This window comes from Lepus europaeus, chromosome 2, assembly GCF_033115175.1.
Source record: "Lepus europaeus isolate LE1 chromosome 2, mLepTim1.pri, whole genome shotgun sequence".
Taxonomy (NCBI): domain Eukaryota; kingdom Metazoa; phylum Chordata; class Mammalia; order Lagomorpha; family Leporidae; genus Lepus; species Lepus europaeus.
Genome location: NC_084828.1, coordinates 145,198,349 through 145,214,224, shown reverse-complemented (window position 1 = coordinate 145,214,224; position 15,876 = coordinate 145,198,349). Strand labels below are relative to the sequence as shown.

The 15,876-nt window shown below is 45.2% G+C and overlaps 1 protein-coding gene across 3 annotated transcripts in view; it reads right to left on the bottom strand.

Annotated features, from left to right (window-relative positions):
• Nucleotides 1–15,663, bottom strand: part of STAG1 (STAG1 cohesin complex component) — a 362,716-nt gene extending 347,053 nt beyond the window's left edge. Inside the window, exon 1 of one of the 3 annotated variants that reach the window (XM_062214276.1) lies at nt 15,446–15,663. The gene's annotated coding sequence lies outside the window, so the exon portion shown is untranslated. The remainder of the gene's footprint in view (nt 1–15,445) is intronic. The other 2 variants (XM_062214273.1, XM_062214286.1) reach the window with 2 other exon arrangements.
• Nucleotides 15,664–15,876: the final 213 nt, after the last annotated feature.

Below are 15,876 nucleotides of genomic sequence, written 5' to 3'. Positions count from 1 at the left end.
CCTAAAACTTTGCTTCAGCTTCTCCAAACTGGTGAGTTCTCCACCCTCCGATATCCTCATTCACCTCTCCCAGACGTTTCTCTCCCTCTCTCTTTGCTCAGCCTTAATTCCTGACTCCATTTTTTTGGTTTCAATTTGGGTTTACTGTGGTATGAGCCATCTCAACAAACATGTGTGTGAGATGGGTTCAAATACCGGGCTTCTGGGACTGCAGGTCTTTGGTATAAGATGTCTTAATAGATAACCATGTGGGATGAACTGAAATGTTAGCACCCTAGGAATGATTCCCTCAGCAGGTGGCAGCCAGGTTTCATCTCTCCAGTAGCCTCTGGTTATGGTTTCAGTCATCATAATAAATATTTCTATAGGGATGAGTTGAAATGACTGATTCAAGCAACTGCAGTTTTTGGTTTCAGTTTCGGTTTAATCCTTTCTGAAAATTCTCAGTCCTCATATTTTTACTCTATAACCTTGCTTTCCAGGACATAAACCCACCCCTGTCCACCAGCCACAGCTTATCCTAATCACAGGGGTGGCTGGAGCTTGCCTCCAAGCCAGGCAGATTCAAAAGGCTGGTGGGTATCTTCTGACAGTGATCATTGATGAGCTGGCAGGGACAATCTCATGTCACTTAGGAGTCTACAGAGGCATCCCGATACCTTGAATAAATCCAACACTCCCGCCTGTTCCCTCTCCCTTCTTGCCTCTTTCTTTCCGGCTGCTTCTATGTGCAGGCAGGTAGGAACTAGTATTCACAGTGGGATTACCTCCCACCCCTAAATTTTTAATATTAAGTCACAAACTCCACTGAATGATTGATATTAGGAAACACATCTAGTCCCCAGGGACTCCCCCTTGGGTTGCATTTTAAGCTACTGGGAACAATTTAAGTTGGGTGGTCACAAAGGAGAAAGTTAATTTTTTACTGTAACACCATTTTGTCTCAATACAAACTAGAGGATCAGGAGACAATTATACCATTCTCCAATTGGATTTGTTTTGCAAACATAAATGAAAATAGGGAGAGAAACCCCTGTGTTCAGGGTTTCATGAAACTATCAGGATCCCAAGCTTCCCAATTATTGTGGAGTCTGCATTGCTACCATTCCTTAGCCACCCCAGCATACAGACCCTGATCCCCTCCCCCCCAACTCCCATGGGCTTCTACCCTCTCAACCCCATCCTTATCAGCATCCAGACACCAAAACCAGCATCCACCCCCCACATTCAAGACTTTCATCCTATTCTAACTACTATCAAGGGAACAACCCACCTTTGGCACCTTTCCAGAGTGCAAAAGTGGCTACTTCCTTCTCTTCTGCCCTGCTCCTCCTTCCATCCTGGGATCGCTTTCCTTTAAGAAAATTAGCCAATGTTCTCATCACCAGAGTACAAGTTCCTTTCTCAGTAACTGAGGACGATGTCAAAAAAAATAAATAAATAAAAATTAAAAAAATTTAAAAAAATAAAAATAAAAAACTTCGGCCAGTTTTCTGAGAACACAGAAAAGTTTAGGAATCAATTTATAAAGCTAAGCTCAATTTTCTTACTTAACTAAGTGCTGTACTTCAGATGAAAAGGAATATATCCTCATGAAGACCTGAGAGCATGTTAAAAGTTTTATTACCGCTCACCCCAACACTCAGTTTGCCAGATAGGGACAAAAGTGTTTCCAGTTATAATGCCACTGGGATTACAAGTGCAAGGCTGATACTACTAGGATGGCACACTTTGTCACCAGTATAACACAGGGAATGAAAAGTGTGTGGTAAAACTTGTTAATTATGACAAAGTCAAGGAGATCACACAGGAAAAGGAAGAACACCCAGCAGTCTTTACCAACAAGCTTACTGAGGCCTTCAGGAAATATGCCAGCACAGACCTTGACTTTGCCAAGGGCTAAACCTTATTTGCTATGCATTTTCTTACCCAGTAGGCCTGACATTAGAAGATAGAGAAACAAGAGGGAAAACTTCAGACCCCACTGTTATCCTTGGTAGAGGAGGCCTTCAAGGTCTTTAACAAGGGAGACAAGGCAGAAGGCAATCCAAGATAAGAGACTGGCTTAAAAGGTGCAGCTTTCAGATGCTTTAATTAATCAGCCCCTTTGGGAGCAACCCAGAGGCCCAGAAGATTGAACAACTGTAGAAGACAGTGTGAGCCTTAGGATGCAACCAGTATATCTATTTCAGGAAAGAGGGTTATGGGGAAGAGAAAGTGCCCTAATCAACCCTGTTCAAAGGAGGTCAGACAACCCCGTCAAGAGACCCTTCTTGGCCAACCTCTGGGAGGCAGATGCTCACTGACAGGACCCAGGCACCTACCTACTCAGCTCCAATTTCAACACAGTTCCATCACCACCACTGCAGCAGAGCCTCAGGTCACTCTAGAAGTGGCAGGTAGGGGAACTGAGTTCCTTGACACGGAATCTGTGTATTCTGCCGTGACTCACCTTGTCAGTCCCCTCCCCAACTAAGACTGCATTGGAGATGGGCGCTGACAATCAACCTAAGGAAAGATGGTTTACTCTCTCTCTTGCCTGAAAGACTGGATCTAACCCCATAACTCAATCATTTTCAAAAGTTCCTGAAGGCCCAACCTTACTTCTGGGTTGCGACCTCTTAAGCAAATTTAGGGACACCATCTATCCAGAAGAGGAACAGGTCTAGGTGATACTGAGCCCTGACCAGGATATCCAACTGTCAGCACTTCAGAGCCTAGTCTGCCAACATCATCAAAACACTACAAATTAAACAGATCCATTTGTATAGTACCCTAGTGCTAGCCCATAACATTCCCTCTGTATAAGTAAGTTTAAAGTTGGAGTGGAATATTCATGTAAGAGATAGTACACTAGCAAATCAGAAGTCTAAACATAAATTCAACCTCTTCCAGAAGTTCCTGTAACATGGGTTGATTAAGCCTTGTTGGTCTCCTTTTTTTTTTTTTTTTAATTTTTATTTTTGACAGGCAGAGTGGACAGTGAGAGAGAGAGAGAGACAGAGAGAAAGGTCTTCCTTTTTGTCGTTGGTTCACACTCCAATGGCCGCCGCATCGTGCTGATCCGAAGCCAGGAGCCAGGTGCTTCTCCTGGTCTCCCATAGGGTACAGGGCCCAAGGACTTGGGCCATCCTCCACTGCACTCCCAGGCCACAGTAGAGAGCTGGCCTGGAAGAGGGGCAACTGGGACAGAATCCAGCGCCCCGACCGGGACTAGAACCCGGTGTGCTGGCGCCGCAGGCGGAGGATTAGCCTAGTGAGCCACGGCGCTGGCCTGTTGGTCTCCTCTTAACAACCCAATTCTCCCAGTCAGGAAGCCAAACAAGGGCTATTTATGTGTACAGGTCCTACAGGCAGTAAATGAGGCAGTTATCCCCATCCACACCATGGTCCCAAATCCATACCTCTCTACTCATTCAAATACCTGGAGAAGCCAATACTATATTGTCCTAGGCTAACAAGATGCCCTCGGCTGGCGCTGTGGCTCAATAGGCTAATCCTCTGCCTTGCGGCGCCGGCACACTGGGTTCTAGTCCGGGTCAGGGTGCCGATTCTGTCCCAGTCACTCCTCTTCCTGTCCAGCTCTCTGCTGTGGCCCGGGAGGGCAGTGGAGGATGGCCCAGGTCCTTGGGCCCTGCACCCCATGGGAGACCAGGAGAAGCAACTGGCTCCTGGCTTCGGATCAGCGCGGTGCGCCGGCCGCAGCGGTCACTGGGGAGTGAACCAACGGAAAAGGAAGACCTTTCTCTCTGTCTCTCTCTCTCACTGTCCACTCTGCCTGTTAAAAAAAAAAAAAAAAAAAAAATGCCCTCCCCTCCTTTTTTAAAAATTCCCCTGCACTCAGAGTCTCAAATCCTTTTTTCCTTTGATGGAGAAACTGGATATTCAGGAAACCACAAAACACAACTAGACTGTACTCACAGAGTTTCAGAGATAGCCCTCACCTCTTTGGAAAGAGAACTGAAGAGTACTCACCCTAAAAAAGGGTACCCTCTTAAAATATGTAGATGATTTCTTCATTGCCACCTCTTCATGACAAGATTCCCCAATTACAGGGACTGGCATTGTGGCACAGTGGGTAAAGTTGTTGCCTGCAACACCAGCATCTCACAGGGGTATCAGCTCAAGTCATAGCTGCTCCACTTCCAATCCAGCTCCCTTCTAACGTGCCTGGGAAAGCAGTGGAAGATGGCCCAAGTGCTTGGGCCCCTGCAGCCACATGGGAGACCTGGAAGAACCTCTTGGCCCCTGGCTCACAACCAGCCTAGTTCCAGCTGTTGCGGCCATTTGGGGGAGTCAACCTGCAGATGGAAGATCTCTCTCTCTGCCTTTCAAATAATTTTTTAAAATTCCAATTATAATATAATAAAAACTTAGCTTTCTTAGCTAAAAGAGAGTACAAAGCCTACTTCCCAAAAGCCGAGAGTTCCTTACAAAGAACCCAATACCTATTTTTTAATTTGACTCCAAAGGTCATATGCTCTAGCGGTTGACTGGAAAAAAAGCAATTATTTCCTTACTAGTTCCCCAAACTAAGAATCAGCTTTAGGAATTCCTGAGAATAGCAGTTTTCTACATATCTGGATCCCAAATTATGGGCTAAAGGCAACTCCCCTACGGGAGGCATTAAAGGGCAAACAGTAAGAAACTCTGCACTGGAATCCAGAATGCTTTGAGGTTCTAAAGACGGAAATGAACCAATCCCTGGCTCAGGGACTCCCAAACTTAGAAAAACTATTCACTCTTTGCGTCTGTGAAAAGTCAGGAATTGCCAGAGGAGTTCTGACTCAAAGACCAAGACCTATCTAAAGACCAGTGGCATACTTCTCTAAACAGCTGGACCCTGTAGCTCAGGGATGGCTGAGTTGCCAGAGTAGTAGCTGCAAGTGCTGAGCTGGTGAGCGAAGCCTCTATCACTGGGACAACCCACAGAGACAGAATCAGCTCACCAGGTGCAGACAGGGTTAGAAGTCAAAGGACATCAATGGCTGACAAGAGGAAGACTAATTATCAAGCTCTTGTACTAGAAACTCCCAACATTATTTTAAAAGTCTGTCAAATTCTAAACCCAGCCACTTTCCTTCCAACCACGGATGAGGAGGCCCTACAACAGCAGTGTGCTGAGACAAACATCAGTGTGTTGAAAACAAACCTACCCCAGCAGAACCCAGGTGCAGGATAGTTCACCAACAGCAGCACTGCTAGATGGAGGAGTCTGGAGGGCAGACTATGCTGGGAGACCTGGACTGAAGTTTTAACTCCCAGCTTTGACCTGGCCCAATCCCAGCAACTGTGGGCATCAAAGGAGTGAACCAGCTGATGGGAGCTCACTCTATCTATAACCCCTCCCCAAATAAATAAATAAAAGCTTTTAAAGTGTTCATTAGCATATCATAAATGCTCAATGAATTTTTTTCTTATACATATACCCAGTACAAAGATGGGTTTTGGGGGAGAAAACAAGCATGTAATCAAATTTGGTGAAAACAGAAAACCAATAGAAAAGTACAATGCACAGAAAACAACACAGAAAGCTAGGTCAGGACCATGTGGGAAGCAAAAGGAAAAAAATTAGCAAATCATACAGGGGAAATTAAGGAAATTCACTTGGCATTTTTGGGAGACAACGCTCCATGAGTCTCTGGACTTTGCATATTCTGAAAACAAAGGCTCTGACTACTTTTGTTCCAATCTTCTCAAATGTATTCATAAAATAATCAACCTCGGGGCTGGCACTGTGGTGTAGCAGGTAAAGCTGTCACTTGTAGTGCTGGCATCCCATATGCCAGTTGGAGTCCTGGCTGCTCCACTTCCGATCCATGGCCCAAGAGTCCTTGGGCCTCTGCACCTGTGTGAGAGAACCAGCAGACGCTCTGGCTCCTGATCGGCACAGCTCCAGCCATTGCGGCCAACTGGGGAGTGAACCAACTGAAGGAGGACCTTTCTCTGTCTTTTCCTCTCATTGTCTGTAGCTCTACCTCTCAAATAAATAAATAAAATCTTTTTAAAAAAATGTTTAAAAAAAAAGGTGAATTCAAAGTAACAATACAAATTGTACATATATAATAACCTAAAAATATACAAGGCGAAAACTGACAGAATAAAGGGAGAAATAGACAATTCCACAGTCATAGCTCAATATTTTAACATTCATTGCACCAACAACTGATAGAACAGGATCCTCTCCACCAAAAAAGCAAGTAAGGACATGGATGGTTCAAAACATCTTAACAGAACACCTTAATCCAGCTGTTATTTACAAAACAGTAGACTCAACGTGTGCAGAATACACATTCCTTTCAACTATAAGAAATACTTTAACCATAATAGAACATAATCCATAAAACCTAGCTCAATATATCTAAAAGGATTAAAATCACAACATTCTCTGACCTCAAAATTAAGCTGTTAGAAATCAGAAGCAATAGATTTGTAAAATAATCCCAAATAGTGAAAATTAAATGTACTTTTTTCCAAAGATATATTTATTATTTATTTGAGACAGAGAGAGAGAGAGAGAGAGAGAGAGAGAGGGAGAAACACAGACAAAGATCTTCCATCTGCTGGTTCACTCCCCAAATTGCCACAATAGCCAATCAGCTCTGATAGAAAGACAGGAGCCAGGAGCTTCTTCCCAGTCTCTCACGTGGGTGCAGGGGTCCAAGGACTTGCACCATCTTTCACTGCTTTCCCAGGAACACTGGCAGGGAACTGGATCAGAAATGGAGCAGCCAGGACTCAAACTGGCACCGATATGGGATGCTGGCAACACAGGCAGAGGCTCAGCCTACTACACCACAGTGCCAGCCCATTAAGTGTGCTTTTAAGTTACAGATGAGTAAAAGAAATCATGTAACAAATTAAGAAGTGTGAAGGTACTTCCAAACTTCATAGAGGAGGCCAGTGTTGTGGTGTTAATAGGTTAGGCTGCTGCTTGTGACAAACATCCCACATGGGCACCAGTTTATGTCCCGGCTGCTCCACTTCCTATCCAGCTCCCTGCTAATGCACCTGGGAAAGCAGTGGAAGTTGGCCCACTTGCTTGGATCCTGCCACTCACATGGGAGACCCCAAAGAAGCTCCTGGTTACAGCCATTTGGGAAATGAACCAGAAGATGGGAAGATCTGTCTTTCCCTCTCTGCCTCTCAAATAAATAAGTCTTCTTAAAAGTTTATGGAAAGAGGAAGGAAAAGATATTTATCTTGGTGTGAAAGAATTTAAAATCCATGCATTAAAAGGAGGCCAAAAAATTCAGGAGGCATTGGTGTTGTGGCGGAGTGGGCCTGTGATGCCAACATCTTTTATCAGTGCAGGTTTGTTTCCCAGCTGCTCCACTTCTGATCCAGCTTCCTGCTAATGGTTTGTGAAAAGCAGCATATGGCCGGAGCCCTGGCTTAACAGGCTAATCCTCTGCCTTGCGGCGCCAGCACACCAGGCTCTAGTCCCGGTTGGGGCGCCGGATTCTATTCCGGTTGCCCCTCTTCCAGGCCAGCTCTCTGCTATGGCCCGGGAAGGCAGTGGAGGATGGCCCAAGTCCTTGGGCCCTGCACCTGCATGGGAGACCAGGAGAAGCACCTGGCTCCTGGCTTCGGATCAGCGAGATGCGCTGGCCGCAGTGGCCATTGGAGGCTGAACCAACGGCAAAGGAAGACCTTTCTCTCTGTCTCTCTCTTTCTCACTATCCACTCTGCCTGTCCAAAAAAAAAAAAAAGAAAAAGAAAAGCAGCATATGACCCAAGTGCTTGGATCCCTGCTACCCACAGAGGAGACACAGCAGAAGCTCCTGGCTTTGGAGTGGCCTAGCCCCAGATGTTGCAGCTGTCTGGGGAATGAACCAATGGATGTAAGATATCTCTCTCTCTCTCCTGTGTTAACTCAAACTTTCATATAAATCTTTTAAATAAATAAATTCATGTAAAATGCCTATTATGAAAAATCTATGCATGACTTTCAAAATTTTATTCCATCAAATAAACATCTTTTAATTCTATTTGCCCCATAAACTTTTTGAAGTACCTTCATATTTCATACTGGATGATTAAAAATACATTAAAATCTATGGGATACAGTACTGCTCTGAAGAAAATAGATAGCTTTATATGCTTTTATTAGAAAACAAGGAATGTGCAAAATCTAGGATCTATGTTTTTGCTTTAAGAAGCTAGAAAATAAAACATGTTGGGAAAAAATTATATAGAAAAAAAACAAATCAGACAGGGTCAGCATTGTGGGCACAGCAAGTTAAGCTGTCATTTGAGATGCCAGCACCCCAAATAAGCACTGGTTAGAGTCCAGGCTGCCCCACTTCCCATCCAGTTCCCTGCTAATTCACATAGGAAAGCAACCGAAAATGGCCCAAATGCTTGAGCCCCTGCTACCTATGTGGGAGACAGATGGAGTTCCTAGCTCCTGGCTTCATTCTGGTCCAGCTCCATCAGTTAGCCATTTGAGAAGGGAACCAGTGGATGGAAAGAGCTCTCTCTCTGTTCTCTGTATCTCCCCCCTCTTTGTACAAGTCTGTCTTTCAAACAAATCTTTAAAAAGACGGAGAGACAAAAAGGCAGAGAAAATTATTGAAGTTATTTGAAATGACAACAAAACTGACAATCCACTAGTTAGACGGTCAAGATAAAAAGAAAGAACACAGTAGCAATACCAGAAATCAAAGAAGGGCTATCACTACAGGTCCTACAGACATCAGAGGAACAACAAGGAAATCCTACATACAACTCCTCTATAAAAACACAATCTACCAGTGCCACATGCAATGCCAGCATCCCACATGGGCACTGGTTCATGTCTCAGTTGCTCTACTTCCAATCCAGCTCCCTGCTAATAAAGAGGGAAAAGCAATGGAAGATGGTCCAAGTGTTTGGGTCCCTTCCACCAATGTGAGAGACCCAGATGAAGCTTCTGGCTCTGGTCTGGTCCAGCACTAGCCATTGCAGCCATCTAGGGAGCAAATCAGCGGATGGAAGATCTCTCTCTTCTCTGCAATTAACACTTAAAAAAAAAAGCTATCTACCAAAAACAGACACAAGATGAAACAGAAATCCTGAATAGCCCTATGCTTACTACAAAAACTAAATTTGGATTTGTTGTCAAAAATGTTCCAACAAAGGAAAATTCCAGGTCCAGATATCATCATTGGTAAATCCTAACACTCAAGGAAAAATACTAATATTACATAAGCTCTTACACTAAATGAAGGGAATACTTCCCATTTATGAAGCCCATAAAGCTTATACCAAAACCTGGTAAAATCACTTCAACAAGCTATAGGACAGTATCTCTCATGAAGAAATATGCTACCAAGTATTAGTAAATATGAAAAAAAATAACATGCTGTGATCAAGTTGGGCTATCATAGGAACCAATATTGCTTTAACTTTTGAAACCTACCATTTATTTATCTATTCTACCACTGACAGATATGTAGTTTATATCTTGGCTACTACAAATAAGGCTATCGTAAGCATTTAATTCATATATCCTAGTATACAGTACAAGAATTTCACATTTCAGGAATATAAAGACAGGCATGTAACTGCTAAGTTTAAAGCAAGTGATCTTAAACTGAACAGAGAAACCTCTTTCACAAAATGAGTTATCAGTTTACACTCCTATCAAATGTGGGAGTGTAATTTCTTCACATCAACATACAATATCATCAAGACTTAATGTTCACCAATCTGAAGTTGGTTAAACTGTTCCTTCTTATGGCTCAACTTTGCACTTTCCTATCAATGAAGGTATTTGGCACAGTGGTAAAAGATGCCATTTAAACACCCACATCCCACGGAGTGCCAGCTCTGCTCCTGATTCCAGCTTCCTGCTAATGCAGACCAGGGCTCAAGTAGCTAAGTCCTTTCTATTCACATAGGAGACCTGGATTCAGTGTCTAGTTCCCATCATGGGCCTGCTCCAGCCTCAGTTGTTGCTGGCATTTGGAGAGTGAACCAGTGGATGGGGAGGAGCATTCTCTCACGTTAGCTCTCTCTGCCTTTCAAATAAATTTAAAAATTTTAAAGACAAAGATAAAAAAGTATCACTATTCTATGAAACTTTTATTTCTACTGTGTGAATGTCTGTACTGGACCACAATGTAAAACATTTTTGTAACTGTTAGCTTCTATCAAGTTAAAAGCCACTGCTATTAAGTACAGCAAAACTTCATAGACACATTTGGGCAACTAACTAGTATATGAAAAGGTAGAACTTGAAGTGTCCTTTAAGTACTGATTGTTAAGAGCAATTTAGGAGAAAAACCTGCAGGAAGCAATAGGGGTGTGTTAGATGGAGAAAGAGTCCAATAAAACCAACCTAAATATGATCTACTTGAAGTTCACTTTAAAAGAATCACAAATTCTTTCAAATAAATAAATAATAGACAAGGTTTCTCTCAGCACTAAAAAGCAGGAAGCTGGGATCTTGTCCTCTTCAGTACCTAAAAAGGACATAAAAATGACTCCTTCTCCATAGACACAACTCCAATTCCTACCTCAAGAATCCCCTAATTCTGTGACTTAGGTGAGAACATCTTTTTCAGGTTTCTGCTTCCTACTTTTTTTGCCCTAAACAATTACAGCAGTAAGAATCACCTTACTACTGTGGTACTCCATAGGGAAAATAAGGAGAATGAATTCTAAAGGTTCATATTTTTATTCAGTTAACTATGCTAACTGCCTCTTGAAAATATATTGCTTCTTGGACTGTTAAACCATATATGATAACCAACTTTCTGTTACCTTCTTTGTTCCATCAATCACATCCTTACTCTAACACTTTCAGTAAGTGTTCTCTTCATAAGAATTCCCTCCTCACAAGCTGCTGGACCACTTACACCATAACAACTGTCTGATGCAACAAATGCACAAAAAGTGCAATCTAAAGCATTTAAATTCCTTAGCTTTTCTGAGATTCAATCTCATCTCTAAAATAGGTAGAACAACATGGAATGGTAATACTGACTTAAAAGGGAGAAAGATATCAATCCCTTGCTCACTCCCCAAATGCCCATGATAGCTGGGGCTGGGTAAGGTCCAAGGCAGGAGCTAGGAACTCAATTCAAGACTCCAATGTAGATGGCAAGGACTCAATCACTTGAGCCATCACCTACTACCTTCCAGGGTCTGCATGAGCATTAAGCTGAAATAAGAAGTGGAGCTAGAACTCCAGCCCAGGCACTCTGACAAAGAATGTGGGCATTCCCAGCAGTGTTTTAACCACTGCACCAAATGACTGCTCCTGGGATGGTGATAAATTATAGAATCTCCTTTCTCCCACTGTCTTCCTTCTTACCTAAAATTTCTAAGTTTTTATCTTAAATTCCTGCTCAATGTAGTAAAATGTTTTCAGAATTACTTAAACTAAGCACCAGGAAGTATCAGAAAGGAAAAAGTATAAGGAAAAAGACAATAAACTGATCAAGTGAGCCTGTTGCTCTGCCTATGACCTCTTCTTAAATGCCCAGATTCTAAATAGGCAAATGTGAAGATATTTCTTTCCCCATAACAGGAAAAATTCTTAAGACTTTCCAATTTTCCACATCCTTGTATAATCTCCTTTTGAGTTTGGAAAGACCTGTAGATAAACTGATATCATTGGTGTGATTATGTTTCATAGCAAAAGAAAGTTTTGCATATGTAATTAAGGTCCCTAACTCTATTGAGTTAACCAAAAAGGTTACTGGGTGGGTCTGATCTAATCAGGTGAGCTTTTGAAAGGAGTCTTAAAGGGGAGTCAGACAGTGGAAGTCAAAGAAACTGGTTTCTCCCTGTTTGCCTAAAAGCAAACAGCCATGTTCTGAACATGGCAAGCAACTGAGAGCAGTCCCTGGCTGAGAGCTACCAGGATAGGGATTTCAGTTAAAAAGCTGCAAGGAAACTAACTCTGCCAAAAGTAGCATACTTGGAAAAGGACCCTGAGCCAACAGATGAGAACTGCGGCTATAGCTGACACTCTGATTCAACCTATAAGATGCTGAATATAAAGTCCAACCACAACATACCCAAATTTCTGACCAATAAAAACTGAAATAAATGAGTGCTATGCTGCTAAGTTTATAACAATGTTATGCATCAAAACTCATATACCCCTCAACCAGGATAAAGTACAAGGCAGCAAATAAAAGGAGTAAAAGGCATGATGTACATTTCCTCAGAATGCATATCTTCTCACAAAACTGAGGTTATGAAAATACACTAATCCAAATCAAGAGAAAATACTGTACAACTGCATAAAGTTGTGTAAGTTTTAACAACTGAAAAGATTTTTTTCACACATACTGTTAAGCAATCACTCTATGATATTTTCCTCATTTTAGAGATGAGGAAGGTATACTACTGCACTTGGAAAGGCAGCTGAAGATAGCCTAAGTTCTTGGACCCCAGCCACCCATGTAGTAGACCAGGATGGAATTCCTGGTTCCTGGCTTCCCCTTGACCCAGATCTGGCTGTTGTAACCATTTGGGGAATGAAACAGTAGATGGAAAACCTCTCTCTCTCTCTCTCTCTGCCTTTCAAATAAACAAATCTTTAAGCGATGAGGAAAGTAAAGCTCAAAGAGTAATATTACAAAGATCAGAAATTTGTACGTTCAAATAACTTCAGTCCAGGGCTCCCAAACTACCCCCACACCACAGTTTCCTTAAAGTTTGAAAGAATTATTCAACATTAACTGTATTACTCCCTTCAAGAGTCAATCCTAGTAAAATGTAACAATTTTCCGTATTTCACACCTATTTAAATTTTTTTTAAGATTTATTTATTTATTTGAAAGAGTTACACAGAGAGAGAAGAGGCAAAGAGAGAGAGAGAGAGAGGTCTTCTATCTGATGGCTCACTTCCCAGTTAGCCACAACAGCTGGAGCTGCGCCCATAAGAAGCCAGGAGCCTCTTCCGGGTCTCCCAGGCGGGTGCAGGGGCCCAAGGACTTGGACCATCTTCTACTGCTTCCCCAGGCCATAGCAGAGAGCTGGATAGGAAGTGGAGCAGCTGGGTCTCAAACCAGCGCCCATATGGGATGCTGGCACTTCAGGCCAGGGCATTAACCTGCTGTGCCACAGCACCGGTGCCATTACCAAAGTGGGGGTATTTGGCCTAGTCCTTAATATGTTAGTTAAGATGTCATGTCTGGGGACTGGTATTGTGGCACAGCAGGCTAAGCTGCATATGATACCAGCACCCCATATCAGAGCACTGGTGATCCACTTTCCTGCTAGTGCACCTAGAAATGCAGCAGCAGACTGCCCAAATTGGGCCCCTGCCACCTACAGGGGAGATCAGGATGGAGTTCCTGGGTTCCTGGTTTCTGCCTGGTTCAGCCCTGACTACTGTGGCCATCTGAAGAGCAAACCAGCACATGAAGATAATATCTCTCTCTGCCTTCCAAATAAATAAAACAAAATCTTAATCCAAATACCTGGATTCCATACCCAGCTCTGGGCTCCAGCTTCCTGCATGTGAGGAGGCACCTGAGAAACCTGGATTGAGTTCCCAGGTCCCAGCCTGACTCAGCCTTCCTCTTTAAATTTGTTTCTTAAAGTAAAATGAATAGTTTTCCGCTCTAAAGTAATTTGTAAAAATTAACTACTGGTTGAAGCAGGTGTGTCTGGACGGTTGGGAAACCAGCATCCCACATTAGAGGGAGTGCCTGGTGGAGTATGGCTCTGCTCTGGAATGCAGTTTCCTCCTAGCACACACCCTCCAAGGCAACAAGCAGATGATGCTCATGTTTGTGGGTTCCTGACACCCCTGTGGGACATCCTGAGACTGAGTTCTCGGCTCCTGACTTGGTCCTGATATAGCCCCAACTGTTGTGAGTACATCAGGAGAGTGAACCAGTAGATGGAAGATCTCTTGCTCAACCTCTCTCAATGTGTAAACAAATAACTGGCGGATCACTTGAATAAATTTAGTTTACCTATTTTGGAAATGTAAAGCAAAAAAGCAAAACCAAAAAAATACAGCAAAACACCTGTTAGTTTTCTAGAACTTTATTTAGATAACAGGGAATTTCTGTTGTAAGTATTCTCTAAAATATAAAGAAAATATTTGTAGTTTTCAGTATTTCCTTCCTTGATCAAAATTTTTAATCTGAATTCTTCAGACACTATAAATATGAGAACACAGTACAAAGTATAATACAATAAACAAGTTGTTTTCCTTTTCACTGTTCTGCACATTTCCCTAAGTGCTTCACCTTCAGAATTTCCTATTTTCTTGAAACACCCAAAGAAGACTAAAAGGTAGAGCCATATTCAAATCCATGTAAGTTACAAATCATACAACTTATGCCAATTCAGACACTTTTTTCAAACACTATTTTGTGTAAGACACAAAATTTAGTCTTCTCTAGTCACAACTACGAAAAATAAACTACATCATTTTAAAGCCAACTTAACAGCAAATAATTCGCTACCTTAAACCACACTGTTTTGAATCTACACGCTTCCAAAACCATCCATGACTTCTATGCCCGGGGCAGGACTCCCTGCCATGTGAAGAGAACCGGTAACACTCCAATTGTGGATAGATGGGGTGAGACGATAACCCTAAAATCCGAGAATTTCTTAGTCCAATAGAGCACACAAGAAACACCCAACGAAGGCCTTCCGAACGAGGCTCGGGTCCAACTCCAGGCACTCCAGTTTCCCGGCTCTTCACCCCGCCCCCACCTCGAGTAAAGGAGGGAAAACAACTTTTATTGGCCTCGTCTCCCCGGGGACTGGCAAACTAGCGGGGCACAGCTCGGGCCTGGACACGTTTCTCCGGGAGGCCCCCGTCGGGGGCGGGGAAGGCAAATAGCGGGAAAGCCCGGCTCCGACGCCTGTCTGCCCCAGCCGGTAGCCCCCCCTGCCCCACCCCACCACCAAGAGGCCCGGGCCAGCCACCAACACCGAGCGACCCCCCAGGCCCCTCCGCGGAGGCTCGCTCGCTGTCATGTGACGCCGCCGCCGCTACAACACCGCAGAAACGCAGGGCGCCGGGCGGCGGAAGGCGTTCGCGCCAGCCCGCCTCGGCCCGGCCCCGCCGGGCGCGGGCGAGTCCCGAGAGCCCGGGCGGGGGGGAGCGGAGGGCGGGCTTGGCGGCGGGCCCGAGCGCGCCACAAAGGCTTCCGCGCCTGTCGCCGTAGTGCCCCGGCGGGCGGGGGCACGGCTTTCCGGGCCCGCGGGAGGGGTGGGGAGCGGACCGGGGTGCCCGCCGCACCCACGGCCGCCTCCCCGCGTTCTCGGACGGCCCGCGGCCGCCGGGCCCCGCAACAGGCCCCGCGCGGCCTCCCTCCCCCGCGCGGGGCCCGCGCCCGGCCCGCCCGCGCCCCGCTCGCGCTCTCTGGCTCTCGCCGGCCTCCATCTTGGATCGGCGCTTCCAGCCCCCGCGCCGCTGCCGCCGCATTCCCCCTCTTTCCCGCCCCCCGCCGCCGTCGCCGCCGCCCGCACTCACCTCAGCTGCCCATCCGGGCGCCGCCGGCCGAAGACCTAGTTTCCCCCCAAAAGTCTCCGGTGTGTTATTCCCGATGTGGGGGGGTTGTTACGGGGTGGTCGCCGGGGGTTCGGGAGCGGGGGCCGCGCCTTCAACGGAGCTGCAATCCTAACCCGCCATCTGGTGGCATTTTCCACACGCCAATGGCGCCGCTGCAGACTTGGGTCCGGACCGCCCTCTGCTGGCCGCGGTGCTCACTGCCTCGCTGACGGGACGGGCCTGCCCGGAAAAGGGAGGGAGCTGAGGCGCGAGCTGGGGGCCGCGGCGGGGGCGCGCTCGAACGCTTTCCTGTGGGGATTGCGCGCACGCGCGCCAGCGGGGCGGGAAACGTGGCCGCTGCGTGGCGGCTCCGCCCCCGCACGGAGCGCTCGCCTGGCTCAGCCAATGGCGAG